This window comes from Mobula hypostoma, chromosome 2, assembly GCF_963921235.1.
Source record: "Mobula hypostoma chromosome 2, sMobHyp1.1, whole genome shotgun sequence".
NCBI lineage: Eukaryota > Metazoa > Chordata > Chondrichthyes > Myliobatiformes > Myliobatidae > Mobula > Mobula hypostoma.
Window position 1 is genome coordinate 198398940 of NC_086098.1, and position 14984 is coordinate 198413923.

General features: G+C 41.7%; 1 long non-coding RNA gene across 1 annotated transcript in view; it reads right to left on the reverse strand.

Moving 5' to 3' along the window:
• Positions 1-3369: 3369 nt before the first annotated feature.
• The window catches only part of LOC134336547 (uncharacterized), a 33183-nt gene continuing 21568 nt past the window's right edge, over positions 3370-14984 (reverse strand). The window contains exons 2-3 of the long non-coding RNA XR_010015827.1: positions 4908-5040; positions 3370-4241 (exon numbers count right to left, since the gene is read on the reverse strand). This is a non-coding gene — a long non-coding RNA (uncharacterized LOC134336547). The remainder of the gene's footprint in view (positions 4242-4907; positions 5041-14984) is intronic.

A 14984-nucleotide genomic window follows, 5' to 3' on the forward strand; every position in this document is an offset into this window, starting at 1 on the left:
CAGTGGTTACTGCAATAATATGTCACTTATTTGCTCTAAACTTTGCACTAAAATAAACATTTTGTCCTAATTGTATTCTTTCTTGTAATAATTGTGTTTGATTCATGTTTAATGTATAATTTTCTTCTGAGTACTGCTGATATGATGTGGCTGCACGTCAGGTTTTCATTGCGCCTGTGCACATCCGTACTTCTGCGGGAGACGGTAAAGTCAACTTGGATTTGTAACTTGGACTTTTAACATATTCTCTGGCCAGAGGTTCTTTTGAACTTTTGTCAAAATTGATACAGCACTTGTATGTATGGTACCATTCCTCCAGTCTGTGGTCAACTCCTTTATTCCATCTTGTCCAGCTGCATGAACTGTTGGAAAGTTCTTTATTTCTTCACAACTAATGAGGAGCTATTATATCTCCATTTCTTTCTCTCCAGAACAGTCACCCCCATCTCAGCTGAGCTGTAGTACATCAACATTACTTCCACATCACTCGAGAGAATAGGTCTTGCACTCAACATCTACAAGCCCAAGTTCCTGTACAACTTCAGCCTGCTGCACCACACCCTCAAAGTCAAGGCAAGGTGTTGGAAATGCCCATTACCTCCGGTTTCTCAGGAGCCATCCCTCTATGAAATCAAATATTAGATGATAAAATTCACTAACTCCTTCAATGTAGCTATGCAGCCTTCCATAGGTTCAGGAAAGTTTAAAGTTTAGTATCTTAAAGCGATCATAGTCTAAAGTGAGTGACAGTGATCCATTTTTTGAACAATTTAATCACATTTTTGGAATCCTTTCTGCAATGTGGGGGTAGTAATTCTTGCACTAGTGATCTGGCATCTCTGAATAGTACTCCCACAAAATACTCATGGCAATATTTTCTTATTCATTGGAAAACAAGGCTCTTTTCTCATAAGATCTTCCACCCACTCCCCCCTCTCCCCCCACCCACTGCCCAACCTCAACAGCCATGCCTAGCAATCTGTGTATCTTTGTAAGAATACTTCCTGCCACCATTCTCACTTGACAGCAATAAATTGTTGCTATGTTGGGATTCAAAATATCAAAGTACAGCTCGCCCTCAACTGAGACATAGAACCATAGAGCTTATAGCACAGAAGCAAATGGTTTGGCCCTAGTCACCCCGTCAACCCGCACCTGGTCCATAGCCCTCAATACACTCCTATCCATGCATTTATTGAATTTTCACTTAAATTTTGCAATCAGACGTACATACATCACTTCCACTGGCAACTCATTCCACATGTGGTCCACCTCTAAGTGAGGACCTTTCCCCTTGTGTTCCCCTTAAATTTTTTGCCTTTCACCCTTAACTTTTGATTTCCAGTCTCACCCAACCTCATTGGAAGAATCCTGCTTGCACTTACTTATAATTCTGTAGACCTCTTTTAAATCTCCCCTCACATCTTATGTTCCAGAGAAAGATAAGTCCTAACCTATTCAACTTTTCCCTTTCACTCAGGTCCTCAAGTCCGAACACCATCCTTGTAAGTTTTCACAGTACCTTTTCAGTCTCATTGATATCTATCCTGTAGGCAGGTGACGAGAACTGCATACAATACTCAAAATTTGGACTCAACAATGTCTTTTACAACTTCAGCATAACATCCCAACTCCTGTACTCAACACTGCCATTTTTCAGTCCAATTTTCCCAACAGATCCAGATTCTTTTGCAAGCTTTAATAGACTTCCTTGCTGTCCACTCTCCTTGCCCCACAAATCTTGGTGTCATATGCTAATTTTGCTGATGCGGTTTAACACATTATCATTCAAATCATTGATATATGTAGATGACAAACAATAATAGACCCAGCACTAATCCCTGCGGCACGCCACTAGTCACAGGCCTCCAGTCAAATTGGCAATCATGTACTATCTCTGTCCGATTACCCTATGAAGCCAATGTTGACTTAAATTTACTTCCTCATCTTGAATGCCAAGGCACTGAGCCTTCTTGACAAGTTACCCATGGAGACTTTGTCATGGGTCTTTCTAAAGTCCATGTAGACAATGCCCACTGCCTATCCTTTGTATTTCCTTCAAACCTTCCTAAAAACTCTGTAAGACTGGCTAAACATGACCTACCATGCACAAACCCATGTTGAATTTTCCTAATTATGTCCTGTCTATCCAAGTACTTGGATAGCCAGTTCTTTAGCATGCCGTCCAATAATTTACCCACTACTGATGTCAGGATCACCGTTCTGTAATTTACTGGCTTATTCTTAGACCCTTTCTCAAACAACAGAACAACATTAGTTATTCTCCAGTTCCTCAACACCCCATTTATGTCTAAGAATGCTTCAAGTACCTCTGCCTGAGCTCTTGTAATTTCTGCACTAACCCTCAACAAGGTCCGAGTGGACACCTTGTGACTTATCCCCCTTAATTTATCTCAAAACAGCATGTGCCTCCTCTTCTGTAACAGTGTACAGTCCGTGACCTCACTACTGTTTTGGCTCAGATTTATAGATTCTACAGCCAGCTCTTGAATAAATACAGATGCAAAAAATTGTTTCAAGATCTCCCCCATCTCTTTGGGTCCATGCATCGGTGACCACACCTTTTCCCCTTGCAATCATTGTGAGGTTTAAGCTGTTGTTTAATACAATATTATAACTGCCATGGAATTGGACACCCCTGGTGTCCCTGTCTTTTGATGAATGTTGGTGGTATTGTGGTTCTAGATTTATGGACTGGGCTATTACTGTGGACTTTTTCCAGACTTATGGTTATTATATTCTGTGTTTATTTATCACCCGTTCCTTTTCTGTCTTTGTTGTGTGAATAGAGGGTGTTTGGGGGGAGGTGGTCAATGATCCTTTTCCGTTTTGTGTGTGATGGGGGAATGCTTTGAAGTTGATGATTGGGATGCCCTTCTTTTTTGTGCATGTGCGGGTGAGTTTGATGTTTCTCTCTGAGTGACTTTCCTGTTCGTTCTTGTTTCATGGCTACCTGGAGAAGACAAATTTCAGAGTTGTACATGGATACACGCTTTGATAGTAAGTTAACCTTTGAATAGAAATTACAGGAATAGTATTAAATACCAAATGTATCAACATAATGCAATAGTTTGCTACATGCCTCAACCTAGCTCTGAGCAAGTGCATCAATGACTATCCTCCTTTTGTCCCATTTTTGCTATATTAAATCCTTTGTCCTACTTCATTAAGAAAGCTAGGCCTTAGCCATGAACAGTATCACAATTTGGAGTAGAGTTATTAAAGCAGAACTCTGAAATTGTTCATTTGTAAAGGGAAATTTCTAAATATAACATTCAACATTATGAGTTTTTTCATTAATAGAATTTTATACTGTTTTGTGTCCTTTATCTAATCTGGCAACAAAGAGATATTTGCCAACTATTTAAGTAATGGCATATTTGAAAATACTGTTCCCCAGGATATTTCACTGCTTTCCACAATTTCACAAGAGAATGTTAATTGAATTCGTGTACTGGGAATAATTAATGAGTTGTCTATTAAAACACGTCATCTCTTCCCTCAAAAAAAACTAAAAGCACACAAAATAAGGGAAAAATTGGAACTGTCGGACTTGTCAGTGTGCAGGGAATTCTGTTAAGTTGTATTAGCTTCCAGCAGGGATTAGATGTCTAAGTCTACATAATATGCCCCAGCTATAAAGAAAGCTACCTCTAATTTAGAAACAATACTGTTGTTAGACATATTCCAGACAGTGTTATTAGGAATTATGTGTCATGTAATGTCCTTTGGTATAAAACTCTGTCAATAAATGGTAAATCTCTGTCAAGCTTCATACTATTTTTACACTGGTATCTTACATTTTTTGGTATTGTATTCAATGAGTGTTACCAAGTTGAAAGAAAGTAACAATTTTCTAATAGCTGGCAAATACTGTATATCAATGTCAGTGAACTAAGAATACATAAGCACAAAAATTCTTTATGAATAGTCCTTTGTGCTAGATAGATTTTTAAAAAAGGCTTGTGGTTGCAGAGTTGAAATGTTGATAGCTCAGAAATGCCGACAGTTTACTATTGATATTTCATCATGTCAGGAATTTGATGAACACGTGCAACTCCCAAACTTGTTGGCTGGTGATTTTCTTTCCCCAGTGGTGCTCCAGAATTGTACTCCTCATGGTCTCCAGCATCCAAGTGCAAACTGGCTGAAGTCTCCTCGCAGTTATGCTGGAAACCTTTGCCAAGTTAGACCTGGTGCAGGAACAGCAAAACCAGTACCTTTAAAGGGAAAAACATTTAGAAGTGGAAGTATATAAGCAGGATTTTAAGTTAATTGTGTTTACTTTAATGTTTTTGTTTAGAAGTGCATAAATATTTTTATGGATTTTTATTGGAACAAATATTTAAATTGTTTTCAATAGCTTTGAATCCTTCAGAAATTAATAACATCAATGTCCTTGGCAGCTTTGACAGCTGGCAAAGCTGATTTTTGATTTGGGCTCTCAGCTTTTCCGCACTCTAGTGTTGCTTTCCATGAGGCCCTGTGACTCACTATTTAGGCAAGAGGTGTGAAATGCCAGAAATTCACTAATGTTGATGGTCTGCAAGAAATAATTTGAAGGGTTTTCATTAAATTGGTCCCCCTATAGCTAGTCCATGCGTCATGTGATTCATTGTCACCAGATGGTTTTATGCAACAGTGGGTTAAACTGTTAAATTGGAACTCTTGTGCAAACCACTGCAGTTGCCACTAGATGGCATTGTACCAATGTATTGTCACGATGCAGCAGACCCATTGGTGAAGGGGCAGAAGTTGTAAACGGCTCATCAAGGAAACTATTCGGCAATTCCACTTTCATTTAAGTTTTTTTTCTGCTCAAAGCTTTATCACACTCTTGCAGCACTTTAGTTCTGTTGCTTGGTTGGCTGGATTTCCCTACTCACCTCTCTCCCCAAAGCTCAGGAGGTCTTTTCAAATGAACTTCCTCCCTGTGAAAGAACTGAGTTTTATTCCAAAATCCATTCTGGTACTTGCAGATGAGGGAGTTTCAAACATATGCCTCAGCGCTCTTGCATGCTAGAAGAGACAAGATTGTGGAAGGCATTCCTTTAAGACCAACTGTTTAATATTCATGCCAATGTAGGATCATCCTAGCACAAATTCACCTCAGTCCAGTTTCACTTAGGGAGCACCTTGTACCATATAAGTTCATGTTTGTTTAGGGTAAATAAGAAGTAATTGTTAGAAGCATATTTTGAAACATTGATACACATTGTTAAATATTGTTCCTAATGCAAGTCTAATTTATGCACAAATGCTTGAAAATACTTCAGGCCCCTTTGGGTCCAAAAAATTGTGGCACATACAGTACTGTGCAAAAATCTCAGGCACGTATATGTAGCTAGGGTGGCTAAGACAATTGCACAGTACTGTAGTAATTTTATGTATTACACTGCTATCACACACAAAAAAACAAATTTCATGATGTGAGTGATGATACTCTGTTGTGGACTGAGTGGGAAGAGGACGGAAACCAACTGCTACCCCAGCAGTCCTTCTCCGCTACCTGTTCTATAGCCCTCCTAAGGTACTCAACCCTCTCCACTTCCAACATCCTTTACTCCCGCCAGATTTACAAACGAGCTCTCCGCTCCACGTTGACAAATGCAGTTCTAGGCTATGCAGCCTCACCTTTTCACTCAAACACTCCAGCCCTGTTAACATCCACATACTCTAAGTCTATATTTGCACTTTTTCCAGTTTAATGACAAGTTCATATGAAACTTTTTTGAGATTTTTGCAAGAAACATATTAATGTATTTTTCACACCTACAGAACATGTGGGAGGATTATGATAGGATATGAGTTATATTCTCATAGTAAGACCCTTGTTCTTCCTTGTTTGGATACTCCCTTATTAGGAGCACCTGTTGTATACCTGCTTGTTAATGCAAATATCTAACCAGCCAATCACGTAGCAGCAACTCAATGCATAAATTATGCAGACATGATCAAGAAGTTCAGTTATTCAGACCAAACATCAGAATGGGCAATAAATGTGATCTAAATAACTTTGACTATGGAATGATTGTTGGTGCTATTCAGGGTTGTTTGAATATCTAAGAAGCTGCTGACCTCCTGGGGTATTTAGATTCAAGATTCAAAAAACGTTATTGTCATTCTAACCATACATCAGCTCTGCAGGGCAGAATGAGACAGCGTTTCTCAGGGACAGTGCAATCATAACATAACAAATGCAACACTAAATAATAAACATAACAATAAATGGTAAAACACAACAGCCACATGTCAGTTAAAATCAGTTATAAGTGTCCAGCGCAAGTTAAAAGTGTTCAAAGCACAACAGTGTCTAGAGTTTACAGAAAATGGTGCTAAAAAAAGCATCCAGTGATCAGCAGTTCTGTGTGTGAAAACGCCTTGTTAATGAGAGAGGTTAGAGGAGAATGGCCAGACTGGTTCAAGATGACAGGAAGAAGACAGTAACTGAAATAACCATGCGTTGCAACAATGGTGTGAGATGAGCTTCTCTGAATGCACAGCACTTTGAACCTTGAAGTGAATGGGCTACAACAGCAGAAGACCATGAACATACACTTAGTGGCCACTTTATAAGGTATAGTATGTATTCATCTCTTAAATTCTTTCGAGTTCTGTACTAGTTTATTTATAATTCTCAGGGGCTCTGTTTGATTTTAGCTTACTAAACTTTAAATGTGTTTCCTTTACCTTCTTGACTAACATCTCTTTACATCCAATGTTCTTGGGCTTTGCCATACTTGGCGTTCCTTCTTAACTATCCTGTACTTCGCACAGTTTGTTTTTAAACACCATCTGCATATCAGATTTTAACTTACCTAAAGCATTTGTTGAACATAACTCTCCATAGTTCCTGCCTAATACTTTCATAACTTCCCCTGCTCCAATTTAATACCTTCCCATAAGGTCCATACTTATCTATAGATAACTTAAAACTTAAGGAGTTGTGATCACTGTTCCCTTGCCATTCTCCCACTAAAAAGCTAGTAACCTGATTAGGATTATTCCCCCAACAATAGGTTAAGAATGGCCCCTTCTGTTATTGGACTATTCACATATTGATTTTAGAAACTTTCCTGGATACACCTAACAAATTCTGCCTACATTTTTTGCATGTAGGAGGTCCCAGTCCATATTCAGAAAGTTTAAGACAGCAACCCTGTTGTTTTCACATTTCCCTGATATGCCTGCATGGCTATCAGATGGTCTGTAGTTTAATCCTATCAGAGTGAATGCACTTTAGTTCAGACAGTAAGTTTTGGGTTATACAGTATCTATGCCTCACACAGAAGAAGCAGCAACAGACTTTCAAGTGAAGATGTTGATTAGCTTGCAAATTAGTACATTTGAAAATTATTCAGTATATTTGAGAAAGTTCAGTCAGACTTGTTAGATGGAAAGCACTGTCAAACAGAAAACTAATCTGATAAGGTTTTACAGACATTGGAGAAAATTAGACTGCAGGACTCTACAAATTAAAAGCCACTGAGAGGATCACTGGGTCACCCACCCTCCTATTCGTGACAATTACCAAGAGCATTTCAGATGAAGGGCTCAAAGCATTGCTGAGGATCCCTACCACCCATCCCACAATTTCTTTGGCCCGCAACTGTCAGGAATAAGATTGCCAGACTGGATAACAGTTTATTCCTTCGGGCTGTGAGACTAATGAATTCCCTACCACCACTGATGTCTTGCCATTAGAACAGCAAGCTGTTTATCTTTACCATTTACCTGTATTGTGCTTTACTAGGGGCATTTTAAATAATATTTTATTAACTTATTAATAGTATAATAGTTTGGTTTATGTGCTGTGTGTGATATATGTTGTGGGTGCACTACATTCCAGAGGAATATTGTTTTGTTTGGTTGTGTATATGTCCAATCAGATGACCATAAACTTGAACTTGAAATGCACACTGTACAACATATAATATTGAGCAACCTCTGAAAACAAGCCAGTCTTAAACTAGTTTGGCAAGGGGGTGGGAATCAGAATGTGAGTGCAGAGATTAGGGTGGAAGGACAAGAGCATGATGCTATGTGTTCTGAGTTGGTGAGGAAGGACAAGCGGGGGACAAAACATGAATGTAGCCAGTTAGAGGGATTGAAGTGTGTCTATTTCAATGCTAGGAGTATTGGGAATAAAGGGGATGAACTCAGAGCATGGATCAGTATGTGGAACTACAAAGTTGTGGCTGTTACTGAAACTTGGCTGGAGGAAGGGTAGGATTGGCTAATGCAGATACTGGGGTTTAGGTGTTTTAAAAGGAATAGGATGGGAGGTAGAAAGGAGGGGGGAGTAGCATTACTGGTCAGGGATAGTAAAATGCTATAGAAAGGGAGGACATTGCAGAGGGAGTGTCCACTGAGTCAGTGTGTGTGGAAGTCAGAAAGAGGAAGGGATCAATCACTGTGCTGGGAGTGGTCTATAGGCCCCCAAATAGCCCTCAGAACACCGAGGAGCAGATAAACAGACAGATTTTAGAATGGTGCAGGAAATACAGGGTTGTAGTTATGGGTGATTTCAATTTCCCTCATTGACTGGCACCTCCTGACTGCAAGGGGCTGAATTTGTCAGGTGTGTTCAAGAAGGATTCCTGACACAGTATGTGGACCGGCTGATGAGAGGAGAGGCCATACTGGATCTAGTTCTGGGTATGAACCCGGTCAGGTGGCAGACCTCTTGGTGGGGAGCATTTTGTTGAGAGTGACCACAACTCCCTTAGCTTCAGCATAGCTATGGAAAAGGATAAAAACAGACAAAATGGGAAAGTGCTTAACTGGGGAAGGGCTAACTATGAAGGGATGAGGCAGGAACTAGCGAGAGTAAATTGGAAACCGATGTCCAAGGGTGAAAGCACAGAAGTAATGTGGAGGAAGTTTAGGGACAACTTGTGCTGGGTTCAGGATAGGTTTGTCCCACTGAGACAAGGAAAAAATGGTAGGAAAAGGGAACCGTGGCTGATGAAACATATGAGGCAACTCGTCAAGAGGAAGAAGAAAGCATATGTTAGGTATAAGAAGCAGGAAGCAGGAGGGGCTCATGAGAAAAATCGGGTAGCCAGGAAGAAGCTTAAGAAAGGACTTAGGAAAGCTTGAAGGGGGCATGAGAAGGCCTTGGCATGTGGGATGAAGGAGAACCCCAAGGCGTTCTATGCGTATGTGAAGAACAGAAGGATGACAAGAATGAAGATGGGGCCGCTAAAGGATAAAGAAGGCAACATGTGCCTGGAGGTGGAGGAGGTTGGGGAGGTCCTAAATGAATACTTTGCTTCAATATTCACAAGTGAAAAGGACGTTGATCAGGGTGAGGTTGAAATAGAATAGGTCTGTGTGCTGGACAATGTGGAGATTAAGGAAGAAGAAGTGTTGGATCTTCTTAAAAACATCAAGATTGATAAGTCTTCAGGGCTGGACATGATATACCCCAGGTTGCTGTGGGAAGTGAGAGAAGAGATCGCTGGAGCAGTAGCTATGATCTTTGAATCCTCTTCGGCTGCAGGGAAGGAGCCGGAGGATTGGAGAATGGCAAATGTAGTTCCCTTGTTTAAAAAAGGTAATAGGGAGAATCCTGCGAACTATAGACTGATGACTCTTACGTTGGTGGTCTGCAAACTATTGGAGAGGTTTTTTAAAAATAGGATCTTCGAGCACTTAGAGAAGTACAGTCTACTCAAGGATAGTCAATATGGCTTTGTGAAGGGAAGGTAGTGCCTCAAGAGCCTAACTGAGTTTTTTGAAGAGGTAACAAAAGAAATTGATGAGGGTAGGGCAGTAATCCATGGTCTACATGGATTTTAGCAAGGGATTTGACAAGGTCCCCCATGACAGACTCATCCAGAAAGTCATGAGGCATGGGATCAGTGGAACCTTGGCTGTTTGGATAAAAAATTGGCTTACAGGAAGAAAGCAGAGGGTAGTAGTGGAAGGAAAGTATTCTGCTTGGAGGTCGGTGACTAGTGGAGTGCTGCAAGGATCTGTCCTGGGACCCCTGCTCTTTGTGATTTTTATAAATGACCTGGATGAAGGGGCGGAAGGATGGGTGAGTAAGTTTGCGGATGACATGAAGATTGGAGGAGATGTGGATGGAGCTGTAGGTTGTTGAAGGTTACAAGAGGATATAGACAGGATGCAGAGTTGGGCAGAAAAGTGGCAGATGGAGTTCAATCCGGATAAGTGTGAGGTGATGCATTTTGGAAGGACAAACCAGAAGGCTGAGTACAGGGTTAATGGTCGGTTACTTAAGAGTGTGGATGAACAGAGGGACCTTGGGGTTCAAATCCATACATCCGTCAAGGTCCCTGCACAGGTTGATAGGATAATTAAGAAAGCCTATGGGATGCTGGGCTTCATTAATAGAGGGATTGAGTTCAAGAGTAGAGAGGTCATGTTGCAACTCTACAAATCTCTGGTGAGACCACACTTAGAGTATTGTGTTCAGTTCTGGTCACCTCATTATAGGAAGGATGTGGAAGCTATGGAGAGGGTGCAGAGGAGATTTACCAGGATGTTGCCTGGGTTGGAAAACAAATCTTATGAGGCAAGGTTAGCAGAGCTGGGACTTTTCACTTTGGAGCGTAGAAGGATGAGAGGGGACTTGATAGAGGTCTACAAGACTATGAGAGGCATAGATAGGGTGGATAGCCAGTACCTGTTTCCCAGGGCATGAATAGCAAACACCAGAGGGCATATGTACAAAGTTAAGGGAGGGAAGTTTAGGGGAGACATAAGTGGTAAATTTTATACACAGAGGGTTGTAGGTGCCTGGAATGACTTGCCAGGGATGGTGGTGGAGGCTAAAACATCAGGGGTATTTAAGAGCCTCTTGGACAGGCACATGGATGTCAGAAAAATGGAGGAATAGAGGGTTAACGGGTAGTGTGGGTTCAGTACGTTTTTTTAAGGAATATATGGGTCGGCACAACATCAAGGGCCGAAGGGCCTGTACTGTGCTGTAGTATTCTAGTGTCTAGTGTCTTTGTGGTAGGAAAGGCTGAGACAATTTGAGCTGGAGTGGAAAAAAGTGTTTCCAGCAGCAATGCTGCAAAGAAGCATTTTAACACTGCCTCACCGTACAGCAAGTCGAGCTGCTGCCTCATAGTGCAAGAGACCTAGGTTCAACCCTTACCTTGTACACGACCCAAGTGAACTATTTCCTTAATTTGGAGATCCTCTTTGGAAGTCCTCCCCATTTACATTGTGAACATGGGGTAGAAATTGTTGCATAGTGCAGTGCCATGCAATAGATTTTTGAGTCAGTTCACAGACTCCCCAGCCGCCAGTCATTTTTGTGGCTGAGTGGAGACAGTGCATCTGGAGTGTGAGAGGTTGCAGCCTCTATTTGAATACTTGAAGATGCTGCAATTCAGCCCCACCCCATGATCTCTGGTTACCAGGTACAGATGAGGAAAGCCTGCTCAGGAGATCTTCAGGTTGATTTGACACTTGGTCTGGATTAGTTAGGCATTCACGAGGACTCTGCCTCAGTGTCCCTGCAGAAGGAGCACATGGTATCCACGAGCACAATGGGGAATTTCTAGGAAAGGTGGGCCCCTCGGGCTTGTGTATGCTATTGATAATCATATTTTGAAACTGTAAATAGTTTATGAGGTCCTGAATAATGTATAGTGTATTGCTGTGATAGACTTCACTTCTCTCATGGCCACTTTGTCTAATACGTTTGTAGAATATAGCGTGGTGAGAAAGCATTCAGGGTTAGTGGTATGTTCTTTGTGTGAGATGTGGGCATGCTTGAAGACCTCCAGTCTCCCTGATAATTATATTTGCACAAAGTGCATTGAGCTGCAGCTCCTTAGAGACTGTGTTAGGGAACTGGAGCTGCAGCTTGATGACCTTTGGCTCACACAGGAGAATGAGGAGATAGATAGGAGCAACAAGGAGGTAGTCACTCATAAATTGCAGGAGGCAGGTACCTGGGTGACTGCCAGGAGAATGAACGGGAATAAGTGGCCATTTCTCTCAATAATAAGCATACCATTTTGGATAGTGTTGGAGGGGGTCAACCTACCAGGGGGAAGCTGTAGTGACCAGATCTCTGGCACTGAGTCTGACTCTGTGGCTCAGAAGGAAAGGGGGGAGAAGAGGAGTACAGTAATGAGGAGAAAAGTAAAAGTGGCAGGCCGACAAATCCAGGGCAAGCATTAAAGGGCCACTTTTCAACATAATTGTATAAGGGCTAAGAGAGTTGTAAAAGAGCGCCTGACGGCTTTGTGTGTCAATGCAAGGAGCATTCGTAATAAGGTGGATGAATTGAAAGTGCAGATTGTTATTAATGATTATGATATAGTTGGGATCACAGAGACATGGCTCCAGGGTGACCAGGGATGGGAGCTCAACGTTCAGGGATATTCAATATTCAGGAGGGATAGACGTGAAGGAAGAGGAGGTGGGGTGGCGTTGCTGGTTAAAGAAGAAATTAACGCAATAGAAAGGAAGGACATAAGCCGGGAAGATGTGGAATCGATATGGGTAGAGCTGCGTAACACTAAGGGGCAGAAGACGCTGGTGGGAGTTGTGTACAGGCCACCTAACAGTAGTAGTGAGGTCGGAGATGGTATTAAACAGGAAATTAGAAATTTGTGAAATAAAGGAACAGCAGTTATAATGGGTGACTTCAATCTACATGTAGATTGGGTGAACCAAATTGGTAAAGGTGCTGAGGAAGAGGATTTCTTGGAATGTATGCGGGTTGGTTTTTTGAACCAACATGTCGAGGAACCAACTAGAGAGCAGACTATTCTGGACTGGGTTTTGAGCAATGAGGAAGGGTTAATTAGCGATCTTGTTGTGAGAGGCCCCTTGGGTAAGAGTGACCATAATATGGTGGAATTCTTCATTAATATGGAGAGTGACATAGTTAATTCAGAAACAAAGGTTCTGAACTTAAAGAGGGGTAACTTTGAAGGTATGAGACGTGAATTCGCTAAGATAGACTGGCAAATGACACTTAAAGGATTGACGGTGGATATGCAATGGCAAGCATTTAAAGGTTGAATGGATGAACTACAACAATTGTTCATCCCAGTTTGGCAAAAGAATAAATCAAGGAAGGTAGTGCACCTGTGGCTGACAAGAGAAATTAGGGATAGTATCAATTCCAAAGAAGTAGCATACAAATTAGCCAGAGAAAGTGGCTCAGCTGAGGACTGGGAGAAATTCAGAGTTCAGCAGAGGAGGACAAAGGGCTTAATTAGGAAGGGGAAAAAAGATTATGAGAAAAAACTGGCAGGGAACATAAAAACGGACTGTAAAAGCTTTTATAGATATGTAAAAAGGAAAAGACTGGTAAAGACAAATGTAGGTCCCCTGCAGACAGAAACAGGTGAATTGATTATGGGGAGCAAGGACATGGCAGACCAATTGAATAATTACTTTGGTTCTGTCTTCACTAAGGAGGACATAAATAATCTTCCAGAAATAGTAGGGGACAGAGGGTCCAGTGAGATGGAGGAACTGAGCGAAATACATGTTAGTAGGGATGTGGTGTTAGGTAAATTGAAAGGATTGAAGGCAGATAAATCCCTAGGGCCGGATGGTCTGCATCCTAGAGTGCTTAAGGAAGTAGCCCAAGAAATAGTGGATGCATTAGTGATAATTTTTCAAAACTCATTAGATTCTGGACTAGTTCCTGAGGATTGGAGGGTGGCTAATGTAACTCCACTTTTTAAAAAAGGAGGGAGAGAGAAACTGGGGAATTATAGACCGGTTAGCCTAACGTCGGTGGTGGGGAAACTGCTGGAGTCAGTTATCAAGGATGTGATAACAGCACATTTGGAAAGCGGTGAAATGATCGGACAAAGTCAGCATGGATTTGTGAAAGGAAAATCATGTCTGACGAATCTCATAGAATTTTTTGAGGATGTAACTAGTAAAGTGGATAGGGGAGAACCAGTGGATGTTGTATATTTGGATTTTCAAAAGGCTTTTGACAAGGTCCCACACAGGAGATTAGTGTGCAAACTTAAAGCACACGGTATTGGGGGTAAGGTATTGGTGTGGGTGGAGAATTGGTTAGCAGACAGGAAGCAAAGAGTGGGAATAAACGGGACCTTTTCAGAATGGCAGGCGGTGACTAGTGGGGTACCGCAAGGCTCAGTGCAGGGACCCCAGTTGTTTACAATATATATTAATGACTTGGATGAGGGAATTAAATGCAGCATCTCCAAGTTTGCGGATGACACGAAGCTGGGTGGCAGTGTTAGCTGTGAGGAGGATGCTAAGAGGATGCAGGGTGACTTGGATAGGTTGGGTGAGTGGGCAAATTCATGGCAGATGCAATTTAATGTGGATAAATGTGAAGTTATCCACTTTGGTGGCAAAAATAGGAAAACAGATTATTATCTAAATGGTGGCCGATTAGGAAAAGGGGAGGTGCAACGAGACCTGGGTGTCATTATACACCAGTCATTGAAAGTGGGCATGCAGGTACAGCAGGCGGTGAAAAAGGTGAATGGTATGCTGGCATTTATAGCGAGGGGATTCGAGTACAGGAGCAGGGAGGTACTACTGCAGTTGTACAAGGCCTTGGTGAGACCACACCTGGAGTATTGTGTGCAGTTTTGGTCCCCTAATCTGAGGAAAGACATCCTTGCCATAGAGGGAGTACAAAGAAGGTTCACCAGATTGATTCCTGGGATGGCAGGACTTTCATATGAAGAAAGACTGGATGAACTGGGCTTGTACTCGTTGGAATTTAGAAGATTGAGGGGGGATCTGATTGAAACGTATAAGATCCTAAAGGGATTGGACAGGCTAGATGCAGGAAGATTGTTCCCGATGTTGGGGAAGTCCAGAACGAGGGGCCACAGTTTGAGGATCGAGGGGAAGCCTTTTAGGACCGAGATTAGGAAAAACTTCTTCACACAGAGAGTGGTGAATCTGTGGAATGCTCTGCCACAGGAAACAGTTGAGGCCAGTTCATTGGCTATATTTAAGAGGGA